General features: G+C 37.9%; 1 pseudogene; it reads right to left on the bottom strand.

Moving 5' to 3' along the window:
* Positions 1-5,832: 5,832 nt before the first annotated feature.
* On the bottom strand, positions 5,833-14,538 carry LOC149194062 (subtilisin-like protease SBT2.3 pseudogene; annotated as a pseudogene).
* Positions 14,539-17,169: the final 2,631 nt, after the last annotated feature.

Genomic DNA, 17,169 nt, shown 5'->3' with positions numbered 1-17,169 from the left:
CATGGCTTTCTTGTTGTGAGGTAAGGGTACTGCGAAAATTTCCTTGATTCTGTCAGGATAAATGTGAATTCCAGATTTTGACACTATGAATCCTAGGAGTTTTCCTTCACTTAACGCAAAAAAGGATTTTTTCGGGTTAAGTGAAATCCCATACCTTAAAGAATGTTGGAAGATTTGTTTTAAATCTCTGAGATGGTTGTTTCGTTTCTTGGAATACACAGCTATATAATCCAAATATATCATCACTGATTTATTAACTAACCCCTTGAATGCGATGTCCATGGCTCTTTGAAATGTTGCACCTGCGTTAATCAATCCAAATGGCATCTGTTGATATGCGTATGTGCCCCATTTAGTTCTAAATGTAGTTTTTAATTGATCATCGGGATGTACCAACACTTGATTGTATCCTAAGAATCCATCCAAGAATGACATTAATTCTAAGCCCGCGACTGCCTGCAGTATTTGTTCCATGGGGGGCAAAGGAAAATTATCCTTTTGGCAGGCCTTGTTAAGATTTCGAAAGTCAATGCAGATTCTAATATCTCCGTTTTTCTTTCTAACATGCACCATATTGGAGACCCATTTAGAATTTCTAATGGGAAATATTATTTTGGCTTTCAATAAGTTAGTGAGTTCAGTTTTGATCTGATTTTCTAAATTGGGATGGATTTTTCTCAACTTTTGTTGGACATGTTTTTCATTATCGTTCATTGGGATAGTATGTTGGATGATGGAGGTGTCGTATGTTTTGAGTTTGTCATAATTCCAAGCAAAGAAACTTTTGTATTGTCTCAAGAGACAAATATACGCTAATTTTTCTTTAGGGGCTAGTCCAATGCCTAGGTTGATATTCTGTAATTTGGCCTCAGTTCCTAGATTTACTAATTCATAATTCAAATTTGAACTTTGGAGTTTTGAATTGGTAGATCTTTTGAATCGATCTTTCAAATCATAAAGGTCTTCTAATTTGACTACTGATTTAGGTATAGCATTGTTAGTACTATCCTGTTGCAATTGTTGGTCATGTTGGTCTTCGTCAATTATTTGATTGGTGTAGGATCCTTTAGATGTTAGAAAACTCACAATATCAGGATCGTCGTTGAAAATCCTCCAATTAGTAATGTTATCATGAATAGATGGTCTAAAATTTAACTCAATTGAAAATCGGTTAGGGCTAAAATCTTCTGAAGGAATGGCCTTGGAAGCTACGTTGGCTAAGCGGTCTGCGCTAGCATTCTAGAGTCTAGGAATTGATGAAATATTAAATGCTATAAAGTGTTCAGTCAGATATTGAACTAAATATTGGTAATGCTTTAAATGACCTGATAAACAGTGTATAGTGTTACGTACCTGTCTGATTACAATTTCAGAATCTTCGAAAACTTGAAGGTATTTGACGTCTAATTTGATTGCCTTGTATACTCCTTGGATTAAAGCCTCATATTCTGCAGTATTGTTGGTGCAATCAAATTCGAGTCTACAAGTTAGCATAGTTTTATCTCCCTCTGGGCTTACTAACACACACCCTGCTCCTGCTCCTTCGTTAGACTTAGAACCATCAAAAAATAGTTTCCAAAACAAAGATTTATTTACAGGACTATCTATAGAATTAATACATTTAGAACTATCTGTTTGAGAGAAATTTTCTACTTGAGATAAAATAGAATGTTCTAAGTAAGGTGAAGTATGAGCATTAAAGTTTCCTAGGAAAAAATCTATTGAATAGTTGCTGATGATGTTAGAATTATATGCTACTGGTTCATTTTCTCCCTCGAGTTCTGTTACTATTTATTTATGATGTCGTTCGCGTTCAACTTTTATTTGGTTGGGTTTACCATTGTAAGGGAGCCACATATGCGACCAATCAGTTGCAAAGTATCCATGAATTTTTTCTGACTAGTCTCTGCTAAGAATTAAGCCATAAAATTCTGGAATATCAGCAACTAAAATGTCGATAACTTGACATACCTTTGGGTTGGATGACAACCTTATGGTAACCTGATTTAATTCGCCAATGACTTCAACTTGCAATCGATCTAGCTAAACTATGTGCACAATGGATTTCTATGGTTGAACGTTCAATTTTGCACATATTGATCTTGGTAAAATATTCGATGAAGCTCCATAATTGACTAAGAAATTATGCACGTTTTTATTGAAAATTTCATAAGTAAGGAGAAATGAGGGAGTATTAGATTTCAATCTTCCTCCAATTAAGGAAATATCATTTGTATCTACTTTATTCATCGCATTAGTTGGAGGTCTTCCCATGTCATGGGAAGCTTGATAGATTACATCGGCTGGTAAAGGTGCAACTGGTACAACATGTAATTCTTTCAAAGTACTTTTTGCTGGTGGTTTAACTTGCTCAATTCAAAAAGAGTAATATTGGCCCTAGTCTTTTTCATATCTTCTATGATATTATACTCCATTTCGTCCAAAATGATTAGCGTTTTAGATGGAGTTGATGTGTCTGTTTGGACTGGCCTGGTTTGAGTCGCTTTAGGTGATGTTTTCTTGGCTGTGACTTTTTCCTTAGTCATCGAGCTTGCGCTCTTTGGCTTAGGTGTAGGTTGAGGAGGATCAAGTTGATTTCTGCTATGAGTACTGACCGTGAATGCCTCTTGATCCTCTTCATTTGGGAGGATGAAATCCCACATACCTTGTAACTCTACAACTTCCTCTTCATCGATATGTTGTTCAGTAGCGATTTCCTCTTCTTCTTCTTCTAATTCAGCACTTGTGATTGCGTTAGGGGGTTTGGAATTAGTTGAAGGATTTCTTTTAAAAGGCCTGTACAGTTTTTTAGAAGAATTTTCTGCTACTTGTTTCTTAATGTCGACCATCTCGTTAGACATGGTCTTCAAAACTTTTTGTAATCCTTCTAAATCGAATGGATCTTTCGGTTGTTTTTTCTTGGGATCTTCTTTGAAATACACCTTCTTATATCTTCGTTCTTCTATCACATTTTTCTTTTCTAGGGCCATAATACATTTCTCTACTACTATCACTTCTTTCATATTTTCAACTAAGGTTGTTTTGTTAGCCTTATCAACAAAGATTGCTATGTTTGATGTGTTAGCGCTTGAATCTGCCTCAGGCTGAAGGAAGGTGAGGTTCAAGGCAACATCAAACCAAGCTCAGCCTCATAGCTAGCCCTAAGAGGACAGGAGAGGGCTCTCTCCGGGTCTATCTCAATAAAATGATCAATAGAGTCCGAGATGACTTAAAATGGGAAATGATTTTAGGCTAGTAAATGAATTTGAATGAGGGATATTTGATTTAATGACTAAGTTGCTGGGCTGTGTGGGAGAAGGACAGCATGAGCAAAGATTTAACCAAAGGCACAGGATATTTCATAAGGCGAGATAAGCATGAGATTTTAGCAATCGAATTGAAATTAAATGGGGTGAAAAGACTGTTTAAGAACGCTGAAAAGGGCATTAATGTATGAATCCTTTCCAGGCAGAAGAAAACACATAAAGGCTGAACACTTCCTTAAGGCAGAGCAATGATTGAATTCTACCTTTCTCACTTAAGAGTATTCAGCTGGAAACGATCATGAATGAACTGCAAAACATCACAGGATACATATGAAATAGAAAAAAAAAAAAGACACATGCCAAAACTCATATCGCAAGAATCTTATAAATCAGAGCTGCACCATTTAGTTATTTCTCTGTCAAAACTGTACAGTGATAGTGCTGGGTTTTCTTTTCCCACACTTTTTCTCATAACTTAGAACCATTTACACATAATTTTCATACAATAAATAGACTCAGGAATGGGAAAACTAATCGATTTGAGAATAGGGGCCGTTTCACCTAAAATCATGAGAATAGGAAAGGTCTGCTCTAAAAAGGAGTAGCGTTACATTTGTTTGTTGATGGCCAATTAAAAGACAGAATCTGGAGTGTAGACCCTTAGAATTTCAACTGCAGTTAAAAATATACCATCGGTTCCTATCTTTCTGCTGCGGTGACTCTTCACCTTACGCTAGCCCTTTGAATCAAAAACTAATTTTCAATAAACGGTTTTCCACTAAAATTTTGCCTTTAATGAACGCACCCAGCTACAATTTGCTAAGCTCAACACGTGTCTCCATTTTTCAGAAATTACTTTTATCACTGATCTAAGAGAGCCGGTCTAATGAAAGTGTAACAATGACCACCTAGCACACCTCCACTGTGAACCAAAACACTATGAAGAGTATATAAATCACGCACACTTCTATCAGCATCTGGAGAGAGATATTTGCCATTGTCTCTGTCTGAGTCAAGTGAAGTAGAAATTCATTTCGATCATTTATCTTGACCATTGTGTCTCGCATGAAATCATATTCAACGCTTCACTGAAGTTGTGGTACGGGGAAAACCGAGGAAAAGAACACCTTTTCTTGCCTTCTGAAGTCCATATTGCTCTACGCGATATTTGTTATCACCATCAAGTTTTTTCAACTTCAACATACTTATCAAATGAAGCATAGACATCTCGGCAGCCTTTAACATCAAGCTGTAGATCATATAATGATTCCTTCCTTGTAGATTTATAATCCACATTTACGCACTCGATGTAGTTCAAATGATGTCTTTCAAATAGATGCTTTATTGTATCCTCACCAGCTATGCCCTTCATTTATCTTCTAATTTCTCGCAAAGTACTTGGTTTAGCTCCTGCAAATCCTCTGTTGTAGTGTGCTCCACTTCCATGCTACAGAGAGGCATAGAGAAATCTATATCATGCTTCTTTAAAAAAGCTCGAAGCCCACGAGTGGATCTTGTGAGATATGCAGCACATGTATTCTACAATTTCGCATTTAAACTACCTCCCACAAACATGACTATAAACTGTTGAGTGCAAAAATAAATTGTATCACATGTCCTTTTCCTAAACATGTAATATATGGAACGAAATGAATCTTCCCAGGCTGATTATCGTTTTGACAGGAACTCATTCTCTGCAACATAGTATTATTCAACATCCGGCACCAGTTTAAGTGAAGAGGAAGAAATTAGGCGCATATTAACTTTGAAGCTCAAATCCGAAGGTACTTTATCTCGAGCCATTGGAAAATCATGTCCACAACTGTTAGCATGCAAGGATGATCCTAAATTTCCCAATAAACCTGTAGAGTCATGAGGTTGAGCGACAATAGTTGAGGCCTTATTATTTGCCAATCCCTTAAACGCCTTGGTCATATCAACAGTCGTTCTTGAAGACCAAGCAGGAGAACTCGAAGAGCGCTCAACAACATTAGGAAAGTTGTTATATTCTTTGACACTCAGCCTTTAATTCAACGTTCTTGTTTGCATATGCACTATTTATGGAGATATCTGGATTACCAGATGAAGCGTGATTTCCATTCGTTCTCCAAATAAATTTTGATGAAAGCTTCACATCAGACGGTGTGGAACATCGGTTGCTCTCTTTTATTTGTTTCTTTGCCACAGTAGATGTCTTTGTGGCATTTCATGCTTTGACTTATCACCTTTCCCGTTTTAATCAAAACCAATTTTTTATACTCAGCATCCAGATGTCTAGTTTTGCAAGCATATCTCCCAATGTGTCCTAAGAGCATTTCATAGCCGCTATATGCTCTATATTATTTCCATTCTTTCTGCTGTGGAAATTCTGTAGCTTCTCCAAATTCCTCTGGAAATTCAACACATCTGTCATTGTGCGACAGCTGTAGTCTTCCCAAATTAGGAAATTTTTTGCAGTCCTTTATAAACATTGGCCATGGAGTCATCGTATTGTAACTCCAGGTCCATGAGGTTCTGAAGTCCAAATATCCATTTGGGTACCACGCATTTAGTCAGACTAACCATTTCAAGGCGTTCCATGACTTCCAAGAAAAAGGATTCTTCCAAAGCTAGGTGCAGTACTATTACCGGTGGCATTGAGGAATACTGTAAGCTTCTGGGTCTCCCAATGTGAAATTGTAAATGATGTGGGTGCAACAGAAATAGAAACTACCAAATGGCGCACTCCAAAGAGCCTTGTAACTCTCATTTACTGCTATATTCAGAAAGCTCCTCTCAATGGTATGAGAATTGATCAAACTAGCTACAGTGATTGAAGGAACGTTGAGGTCAGAACTAATTCCAACGTTTGAACTACATACAGCACCGATGTAATTGAGAACAAGAGGTTCAGATCCATTTATGGTACATAGGAATGCAATATAATTTTCATAACCTGCATCGAAGATGAGTCCAGGATCCAAGGCAGCGGTTGGATTCACAAATCCACTTCCCATGTCAAAAGGTGTGGCTGGAATTGCATCAACATCTGGATTGCTGTAGGAATGGTGTGCCATAATTGGTAACCCTTGATTGTCATTGAGTGATGCAGTGGTGGATAGTACAGAAGCAATGGCTGCTGGGTTAAATTTGGGGTATTTTTATTTCACTAGTGTTGCCACTCCCGCTATATGAGGTGCTGACATGCTTGTTCCCGATAACATTGCAAAATTCTCACCATCAAATTCAGCTGAATCTGTGCCAACAGAGTTTCAAGCAGCCCAGATGAGATTACCAAGAGCTATTATATTTGGTTTCAGTATATCTGCTACATCGAAGATTGTCCTGCGGATTGGGCCCCCTTGAAGAATAATACACGACTTTGGGTGCGTTCTCGCTGTAATCTGCTTTCAATCCTCCAAGGACTCTGGAAACTCCTCCAAACTTAACAATGTTGTTAGATTCATCTCTAGTTATGGAGTCACTGTAGTATTTCAGAAAAGTATTAGAATAATCTGAAGAGGAAATGATCAATCTCGGCATCGTCAAAGGGACTGGATTGAATGGAAACCCAACCACAAAAGGGTCTGTGTAGAAGATGATGTCCACTGCACTCAAATTGTTAGTAGTCATAACTGCTTGTCTCACAGAATACAGACCAAGGAAAAACCTTATTGTGTAGCTACAGATCAAGATGTTTCCTTCAACTAGATGTTGTTCCAGCTCGTTGGGATCTTGGCATTCATTGGCATACATATCATCAGTTCCATTCTTCTGGGCATGAGTTGCAGCAACTAGACTGTACATATCATCATCATCTGTTCCAGGAGCAAGTCCAACTCCTGAGATTGTGAGATTGTTGCCAAGAACTATAGAATTATTATAACTACGATCATCAGCAGCAGCTCCCGCTGTGAATATCCATGGGCCGAAGGACCAAATAATCCTTGGAGAAGGTCCAACGTTTCCTGCAGCTTGAACGACAAATATTCCAACTTTCATAGCGGACATCAAAGCCATGTCTATTGGGTTAAATAAAGTCGCAATCCGAGAAGGTGGCCTGTTAGGTATGATTGCCAGAGACAGTATATCAACCCCATCTTGAGCTGCCTGGAATAAACATGTGCAAAAAATCGCCAATTCATACTGTTGTCTGTCAAGAAGACGTCTACTGATCTATAGCTGCCACAATATCTGCATTCTAATTTTGGCTTTCGGTCCTTTCACCATTTAAACTCTAATGTTTTCGCTTCTAAACACATCATACATGAATAAAATCACTAAACAGGCCCTATCGACTTATTTGGAGAAGAATTGAGCTCAAACAAATTGAGTTTTTGATGAACTTCGGCCTTAGGGCTCTGTGCACCACACGCACTCCCAGTGGGCCGCGCCAAGTGAGTGTGTCACGCCAGCGTTAATTTTACACTGCGGAGGAGCACCCCATGTGCCGCGTGGCCCATGTGCGCCGCGCCTTCTTCCTATGCGCCGCGCAACTCTGTTTCAACACAATTTCGACCTCCAACATTGAATTTGCTTTCTCCATGTTTTCCCTTCAGTTCTTTGACGTTATTTGGTGTGAAAATGAGATGTTAGAACACAAAAATGTCCCTTATGATAGGGATTTGACTTTCGATTTGTGCACACAAACTGAACTTCCGCACTTTTCAATTTTAATACAAACTCTGTTCTGCAAGTTTTCCTTTTCGATTTTATGAAATTGAAGGATAGCCTCTTGGTTGATTCGTGCAAGAATGATGACCTTTGGACTTCGGCAAAGGATCAGGAGAGGCTGCACGCGAAATATTCCATGATAAAATTACCAACTCATTACAAACATTAAAAATTGATGATTTCTTCTTCAAAACAAAGTTTTGAAGAAGAAATATTTGTGAGCATTAATGATGATGCAACTCTTGAAATAAGAAACTTATTGAACCTCCCTCTGGCATGCAAGCGTTATTTCACACTTCTAGAGACAAAATCATGGACTCAAGAATTAAAATGACTCTTTTTGACCAAAATGGCATTTGATGACGAGAAATGAACCTGCGTGAATTTGATTCTGACAGAGGACTGAGAAGACTGAGTCTAACATGATGGTAAACGAGTGATGTACCATTCACTTCACACTTCTTCGCTAGGCTGGGAAGTAGTAGGAATTTTGTTTAAGATTTTATTGAAACGTAAATTGAAATCTTTGATAGGTTCTCTTGACTCGGACCTAAGGTTAGACAAGTCGTTGATCAGTGTTGCCGTAGACCTGTCATCACCGAACTTGGTCAGGAATTGTTCTTGGAAGATATCCCAACTAGTAATAGATCCAGATGGTAATGAGAAATACCATGATTTGGCTGTTCCTTGTAGAGTATAAGGAAAAAGTCGAACAACAACATCTTCGTTAACAACTCCATTGAGATTTATGGATAGCATATAGTTATTTATATGTTCTTCCGCTAGCATGCCTGCCTCAGGATTAAACTTAGGCAGCCATTTTTCAGGATGGTACGGTAGCTGACTCAAGGGTGCAGGCATTAAGACTGCCCCTGGGTTATTCCATGGAGATTGAGCCATCGCTGAACTATTAACAGAGGAAAGCGCAGAAGATGATCCCTGCGGTTGAGAAGATGAGGATATTATGGCTCCAGATGGTTGAGAAGGAGTTGAGGAAGTTCCAGTAGGCTGATGGACAATGATCTGAAGTGGAGGAGTGGATGGTTGACTTCGCGGTGAAGAGGTTGAGATGGATGATGATGATGAAAGAGTCTCACTATCGGACCCTTTAGGAGACTTCCTTGCTCTCTTCCTAGTAGGTAGAGGTAATTCGGTTGGCTGAACACCAAACTTTTCGCTCTTTAACCTGGTAAGAGGATGAGCAGGGTTGTATTGCGAAGTCACGCTGCCTTGAGATTTATCAAATTTCTGAGGAGATATAGAAAATCGCTGAAGTTTGTGAATCAAAGATTCAACGTCAGGAGGTTCAATGGTAGATTGTTCTGAAATGTCAGGGTTTTTGGCAGCGGCTGTTGCTCTAGCGACTTCTGACTCTGGATCTAAAGATTCAAAATGCAATGGAGAAGTCGGGGGAGATGGTGAGGGCGATTTAATCTCAGAATGGTATTTAGATTTAGATTTGCTTGCCATTCACAGTTAGAGGCCCTCCTTCTAGCGCCAAATATGTTGAAGCCCTGAAAGTCGGGTCTACAACAAGGGGGATACCCACCCGGTCCAAACCTTGGTTAGCAGCTCCTTTTCCGTTTGGTATAGTGGGTCTGGCTAGAGATATGGGACCAGTTTCCCAATTTATTGGTGTGTGTGTGTGTGATGGACTGATATTTCTCTTACTAACAGTTTCTAAATGGAATACTTTTACTCTAACTCTAATCTAATAATATAGAAATTGCATTTTAATAAACAGAAATATCTAAGTCTACACTAACCTGGGGTGTAACCTTTCTTTTATGCGATCTAAAATGATTTCAAATAACAACTGGTAATAAAGATCATTCAACTGTTATGAGAAAAGAATTCAATAAAGATGAACCACTTCGTATAAAAAGTTAGACGAAACAGTTCTGAAAAACATATCGCATAATAATCTATTCATACATTAAGCATAAATAAATAGCTATCACCGTACAAAAGTGCCAAATGATAACTCAGGCATTTATACATCAATATATAAGTAACTGAACATGAAAATCACTTTAACACAACGGTAGAAATAGTTAAGAGATAGAAGTACCATTTATAACTAGTCCTACTCATGAGCTTCAAGCGATAAGGATTTATCTCTTTTTGATCTAACATCCACTAAGAGTACAAAAGTGCAACATCAGTAGCAGATATGAAATGCAAATATTAATAAATCTTGTTCCATTCATTCATCAAAACCTCCTTAGATGGTACAGAAGTGCATGTTCTGGGGATAAGTTTTTGAAAATTTTTAGGACCCTTCTCTAAATGCATGAGAAGGGTTTATATACTACTAACTAAATCTAAAAATAAATTATTACAAAAATGTAGGATGCGGTTTAAATGACCGTCCTCATTTTAGGAAAATAAAACAAAATTAAAACTAAAATTGAATCTAAAATTAAAACTACTTCTGTATCTGGTCCTTGAAATCGCACGCATGCAACATCTGTTTGAGAAGGGTCGGCTGGCCGACTTCTGATTTTAGATGGGCTGAGAAAACAAAATCGACAAGAGCTGGCGCCATTTTTTCGGCCGTTTTGATAATACACTTAAGAGTCATCCACTGGCTATGTGGCTTTACCAAGTATGCCCAATAATAATTCCAGTTCAACTTGGTTAACCCTTGGATTGCTTCTGCCTTTTCTTGAGCTTTCTACTTCTAATTTGTCTCTATCGTTGCTTTCTTGCAATTTTCGGGGCTTGCAGGTGACTGGGCAATTAGCAACTTTCCTTTTCGAGAAATTTTTCTCAGCGATGTGCGATTAGCACCTAGGAAACTGCCTCTGTTTCTTGGTCTGGACTTCCTTGATGCGTTTTTTGCCTTTTGCGGTTTTTCCTTTTAGCGGATATAAAGCTAAAAATTTGTAAAAATAATAATTCCGTAAGCTCTTGACCCTAAGTCTTAAACTGTCTATTTCTGATATCAACGTTGTCTAGTATCCACTTAACCATGTCCATATATGGGAGAATTTTGGGCCTTGCTACTATCCGGTGCAAGAATGAGCAAGCTAGCTCTGTGATGGATGCCTCAGTAGCAATAACTTCCATTACTCTGGGATTCTCCTCCTCAAGCAGATTATACATGCCTTCCCACGTAGCAATTCATGCGTCTCTGTTACCGGCCGTGTCTGTATACAAGGGCACCATTTCTTTCTCTTCAGAGCTCGGAGCTTTGCCTTTCTTTCCCATTTTATCCTGTGTATTGCTTTGTATCGTTCTCTGTTCTCCATTCCTGCAATTCACAAGTGAAGTGAAAATAATGACAAGGAAGGGTGATGGGAAAGTTTTAAATTCCGAAGATGCATAAAGTATACCACCTTACGTGAGATGATTTTTCGATAAGAACGAAACCATATTCCATTAATAACTAGCAACTAACTCATTTATTAGCATTAAAGCGCATAACCAGGTGTCATTTTATGGAGAACACTTTTTTGAACCATGCGCCTGAAAGATATACGATGAATCTATTTTGTGATTTGCTTCGCAATATCGCAGATCGCAACATCACAGAATCATAGCGTCACTGAGTTGATCTCTCATGACATCGCATTATCGCATTGTCGTTGATATCGCGAAATCGCAATATCACAATATCGCAGATCGCAGGAACGTGATATATGACAATCTTTGTAATTATGTTTTCTGTGAAATGCGATTTGCGATATGCATCATCGCATATTGGCAGTTTAGGATGTTTCAATATAAGTTGTGCATAATGTATGTGATGCAATATTTTATTATCACGTATCGCGATCTCATAATGTTGGAATTCGGCTCATAAGGTGGTATCCTGTCATTTTTTTTTTGCGATGCGATATTTCCTAAGGAAAGACTTTGTCTTACCTTATCATAAAACTTAGATTTTTAGATTTTCCAAGTGGATTTCCTAAGTTTATGATGGTAAGTTTTATTCGAAAAGGAGATCTAAGCACTAATTGATTTTTGAATTTTTTAACTAAGGGTCCCCACCTATTTAGCATTAGGAATAATACTAAATAAGACGGGGGGTTGTTGTTGGCCACAATAGGCTGACCAAACCATCACCCAACCAGAAATCGTATATATTGGTTGCAACAGAATATTTAACTAAGTGGATGGAAACAATAGCGTTACCAAGAGCAATAGATCAAACTGTTATTAACTTTATTTTCAAAGTTTTTGTGTGGTATGGTTTACCTAGAGAAGTGATTACTGATGGGGGGCCACAATTCATGGGTCACAACATTGCTGCTACACTGAAAAATCATCACATTACACACATAATTACCTCTTCGTATGACCCACAGGCGAATGAGTAGGTATAGAGCACCAACAATGTTATCGAAACTATTCTAACGAAGACAGTCTCATTGCATAGACAAGAATCGACTACTAGACTACTAGAGGCCTTGTGGGCGTATCACAAAACTTGGAGAAACACTACTGGATACTCTCCATATCGGTTGGTATTTGGTAAGGAACCCATTTTCCCCATAAAATTTTAAATACAAACACTAAGGATAGCCTAGGAGGTAGGACTGGAATTAATTGAAGCCTAGGTTAATAGGTTACAACAAATGAATGAATTAGATGAAATTTGTCTATTGGATCTACAACATATTGCACTTATTCAACAGAAAAGAGCCAAATAACACGATGCCCTTATTAAGAAAAAGACATTTCATGAGGGCGACTGGCCACTTCTATATGATTTGAGGTTCCAAAACTTCCCTGGAAAACTGCAGACTAGATGGCTAGGCCCTTATGAAATAAAGAAAGTACATGACAATGGCACCCTTACATTGGCCACCATTGATGAATTTGGTTCTTCTTTTAAAGAAAATGGGCATTGGGTACACCTCTACCAAAAACCATTTACCAGAGAACCTTTCTACCAGTAGATATTTGAGGACCCCACCATGCAAGTTTTAGCTTAAGAGGGAAATCCCTCGGCATCTTCATAATGATAAAAGTTATTTCTTCATTGTACAATATGTAAATATGGTTGCTAATTTGATTTTCTTTTCTTTCTTTTTTCTTTCCTCTATTGTTCAAACTTTTGAACAATACTTTTTTGCACACTTTTGCTGTTCAAACTTTTGAACAACATTTTTCTTTGTGTTTTTGTTCAAAAATTTGAACAACTGTTGTTCAAACTTCTGAACAACACTTTTTTCCGCATTTTTGTTGTTCAAAGTTTTGAACAACATTTTTCCTCGTGTTTTTACTATTCAAACTTTTGAACAACACTTTTTATCGCATTTTTGTTGTTCAAACTTTCGAACAACACTTTTCTTCGAACTTTTGCTGTTCAAACTTTTGAACAGTTGCTGTTCAACCTTTTGAACAACACTTTTTCCCACATTTTTGTTGTTCAAACTTTTGAACATCACTTTTCTTCCATGTGTTGTTGTTCAAACTTTTGAACAACACCTTTTTATTTTTGTTGTTTAACAACACTTTTTGTGTATTTGGCACTGCTATTCAAACTTTTGAACAACACTTTTTCTTTCGACTATGTTGCTGTTCAATGTATTGAACATCACTTCTTTTCCTTTTGTGTGATTTCTCTTAGCTTATCTTAGCCCCATTTTGTTTTCTTTTCATGGCAGAAAGTACACTACTTTCATGAGGGCAAGAAGTATGGATCCCATTGAAGGGAGTTAATATTAATAACGTTATGATCTTTAATAGGACAACCTCTTGATCATAGATTCCTTTCAAGAAAAGGGGCACAATTATCTAGATACTACTCTATTGCATTGTCTTCTCATGTACCTGATATTCATGGATCATCTTGAATACCATGCTGGTTCTACTTCTCCTACTCATAAATTTCTCTGTCTATAATAAATAAGACTATGGGCATATTTTTTTCTATTGTCATATTCAACTTTTCCCACTATCCTTGCTCTTAAGGAGTACTGAGACTTCCTTTACTTATCATAAAAATATGTAGCAATAGTAAAATTTTGTTTGCAGATAGAGGATAGGGGGTTTCATTAAGAGCCAACCTACCATGTTCATAAGGCTATAGAAAAGTGGGATTCCCACTATGGCTACCACATGAGGGTTATGATCCATTGGACAGCTAGAATATCCTTAGAACATGAGGTCTCATCACGAGTTAGACTGAAAAATTTTGCTACATCCCAGTGAATGGAGATGTGGTCATCTGGTTACCACGCCAGCACATTGATCTCTTCTGTAGAACAACAATGGAATTTTCCACTTATGAATTGAGGATCCTAGCTCATAAGGGTTAAAAAGCAATCCTGCCGAGGCTATGGATGCCTGTTAAAGCAGAGGCTTTGCTTATGGTATTGAAGTGATATTTTGATGTCAATAATCATTATAATACCATCTTCTTATTCTTTCTTTTTTGGAGAATTTTTTCCCTAATTTTTTTTACAACCTTTATGCATGAGATAATGTTTTTTTTTATCAATCATATCATTCCTAGCTAAGGTAACGTCAGTATAACATCTCTTTTCCATATTGCTGTCCTTTTTCGCACATCCTATCATCAACCCAAAGTGTCTTATCTTTTATTTCATAACTACATTTTTACACTCCACTCTCATTATAACCATACCTCTTGACGTCCTGCCATTGATATGCATACTCTGTCTCATTTACTACCATACCCTTCACCCTCTTGCCTTGACGTTAGAACAACACATCCCTATCTATTTGGTCATAGGCGACCTCTCATTTGAAGGTGGGGGAGGACTCCCATTACACCCTTGCATGCACTATATTTGTTTTATTGGATTTCATAAGTTGCTACGGTATCCCATGATGAAATGGCATGTGGCAATATGATGGTCCTTGCATTAATAATATTAATTATCAGGGAAATGTCGCTTAATGAAACCTAGCCATTACATCTGCTTCTTGTTCTATCTCACCATTGTTGTTCTCTGTTGTATGTTTCTTGCTATTACTGTTCTCTACTGCGTTTTTCTTTCCTATTAATCTTTTTGAAATTGTAGGAAGAATTCAAGCATTATGGGTGGAAAATCAATACTCCGAGAACCTTTAGTATTGGAAATTTTGGATAGAACTAGGGAGATTCTGGTATGCGCAGGATGGATGTCATACTTCACCAAGCTTTAGGCCCCTAAAAGTGATGTTGCTATCGAATTCTTACAACATTTACGGAATGGGTTGTCCCTGGTGAAAGGAAGAAGAATCACAGTATCAGAAGCTGTGATAGCTGAAGTATCTGGGCTATCGGCGGAAGGAACTGTATGGCCTAAAAACACATAATGTTACAAGATGTGGTGGAGATTTTCAGAGATGTAGATGAGGAATTAACCATAAAAGGAAAGGGCATCCAACCGTCTTCTCTAGGAGAACCATGGTGTGAGTTGGAAAGTGTTGTCTAGAGGTACATTTCCTGTGATGGACGGAGAGATGTGGTAAGACCACGAAAACTCAAACTCTTAGCTATTTAAAACAAAATCTCACTGTTAATCTGCCATCTTTCTTGAATTTATTGCTACATGATACCACTGATAGAAGAAGACAGGCTAGGCACTTGGAAACTGTAGTTATCCACCATGGTTTGATTAGACAAATTGTTATCCATAATATTGTTCAACAAAACTTAACATGGGATGGTCTCATAACACCCTTAGAGATTAGTCAAGACCCTGTAATCCAAAACTCTGCAATCTTGGAAATGAGCCAGCAGAGCCCTGTTCCGAAGAGGAAAAGGATTTCTCACTCAAAAATTGAACCACATAAGCACAGGCGGTCTAAAAGGTTAAAACTAGCCCAGGGGATGTTTGTAAGTCCTCAAGGTAGCGCCGAACGACTAACAGAGCCATCCATACCAATTAATGTACAAGACTCTGAGTCAAAACCAGAGGAACAATGCAATTCTGAGCCAGAACCAGAAGAAAAGGATAATTCAGAGACCAAGGCCAAGGAAGAGTACAATTTTGAACCTGAACAGGGGATAAAATGTCATTCTGAATCGAAAACTAAAGAAGAAGCCAATTCAAAACAAGAATCTGAGGAAGAACATAAGTTAGACTTAGAACAAGAGGGAGCAGAGTATTTTGATGATGAACCAGGAAATGAAGGAGGACCTCCTTAAACACCACCTCTAAACCCCCAAGATGATCTTTTGTAGCATTTTGAGGAAGGGATGGCACAGGTCCTGGCAAATTGAATGCATACATGCAACCTGGAGGATCACTTGATCCTAACCTTATGGAAGCATAATCCTTAGGAGATTCTGGTCATTATAGAATTTATTATAGAATTTAGACTTCTGTGATCCATAATATGTTTGTGAGAATAATTTCGGCAAAATCACATAAAAGGCCTTCTCCAGAAGCTGCAAACCAAGAAGAGGGCGTAAGCATGGAAATTATTCTCAAATCCGATAAACAATCTGGTGACACAATTATACTGGAGCACACCCATGATGAGCACCAAGAGCCCTTAGATACATAGGGTATTGATAAACCCGTTCTTACAAATAAAGCACCTCAGAAACAAAACTAAAGAAGTTGAGGAAGAAATACCAAAAGATCAAGAAGACAGTTAGAAGGCTACGTTAGAAATTGAACAAAACTGCAAATAGAGAAGCCTAAAGCACTGCTCCTGAGGTAGTCACGGTGGCCACACAAACAAAAATATGTGAGCGCAGGGAAACTGAAACCCAGACCAAACCTATTTTTACTCATACAGTAGCCACCCAAACAAATTTGCATGCTGACTTAATTTATACAAATGTTTAGATGGAGGGTTGGTCCCCCCATAATAAGAGAACTCAGACCGAGAGCATAAGCTCTCATAGCACAAGCACCCAAACTAAAGAAAAATTTAAGGACACCCTTTCAAGCAGTGATATACTCTTTGGAAGTTACAGGAGGAACTGACACAAGCCCAGCTTGCTTTAAAGCAATATAGGTATGAGACAATTCCTCTACATAATTATCAAGAGTTGGAAAAGCAATTCAGAATGTTGACTATCACATAGGATGAAACGTTTTCTCGGTTTAGACAGGTGGAAGAAAGGCTAAAGAAGGTAAAGATTAAGCTGGACAAGGTCATGGATCAGATTGACACCATTTTCTCGCTATATTCGATGTCTTATCTTGTAGGTCTCCTGCTATGAACTATGCCTTGTTTCTATTTGAAAGATACTTATTATTGAAGATTAAAGCCATAAAGGCCGGAAAACCAATATAATTAAAAAAAACTGAAGAATTTATAAGTTGTTGTA

The sequence above is a fragment of the Pinus tabuliformis genome, chromosome 2_2 (assembly GCF_031772625.1).
Source record: "Pinus tabuliformis cultivar Carrire ecotype Pingquan chromosome 2_2, CPIR1, whole genome shotgun sequence".
Lineage (NCBI taxonomy): Eukaryota > Viridiplantae > Streptophyta > Pinopsida > Pinales > Pinaceae > Pinus > Pinus tabuliformis.
This window is presented reverse-complemented; position numbering and strand designations above follow the sequence as displayed.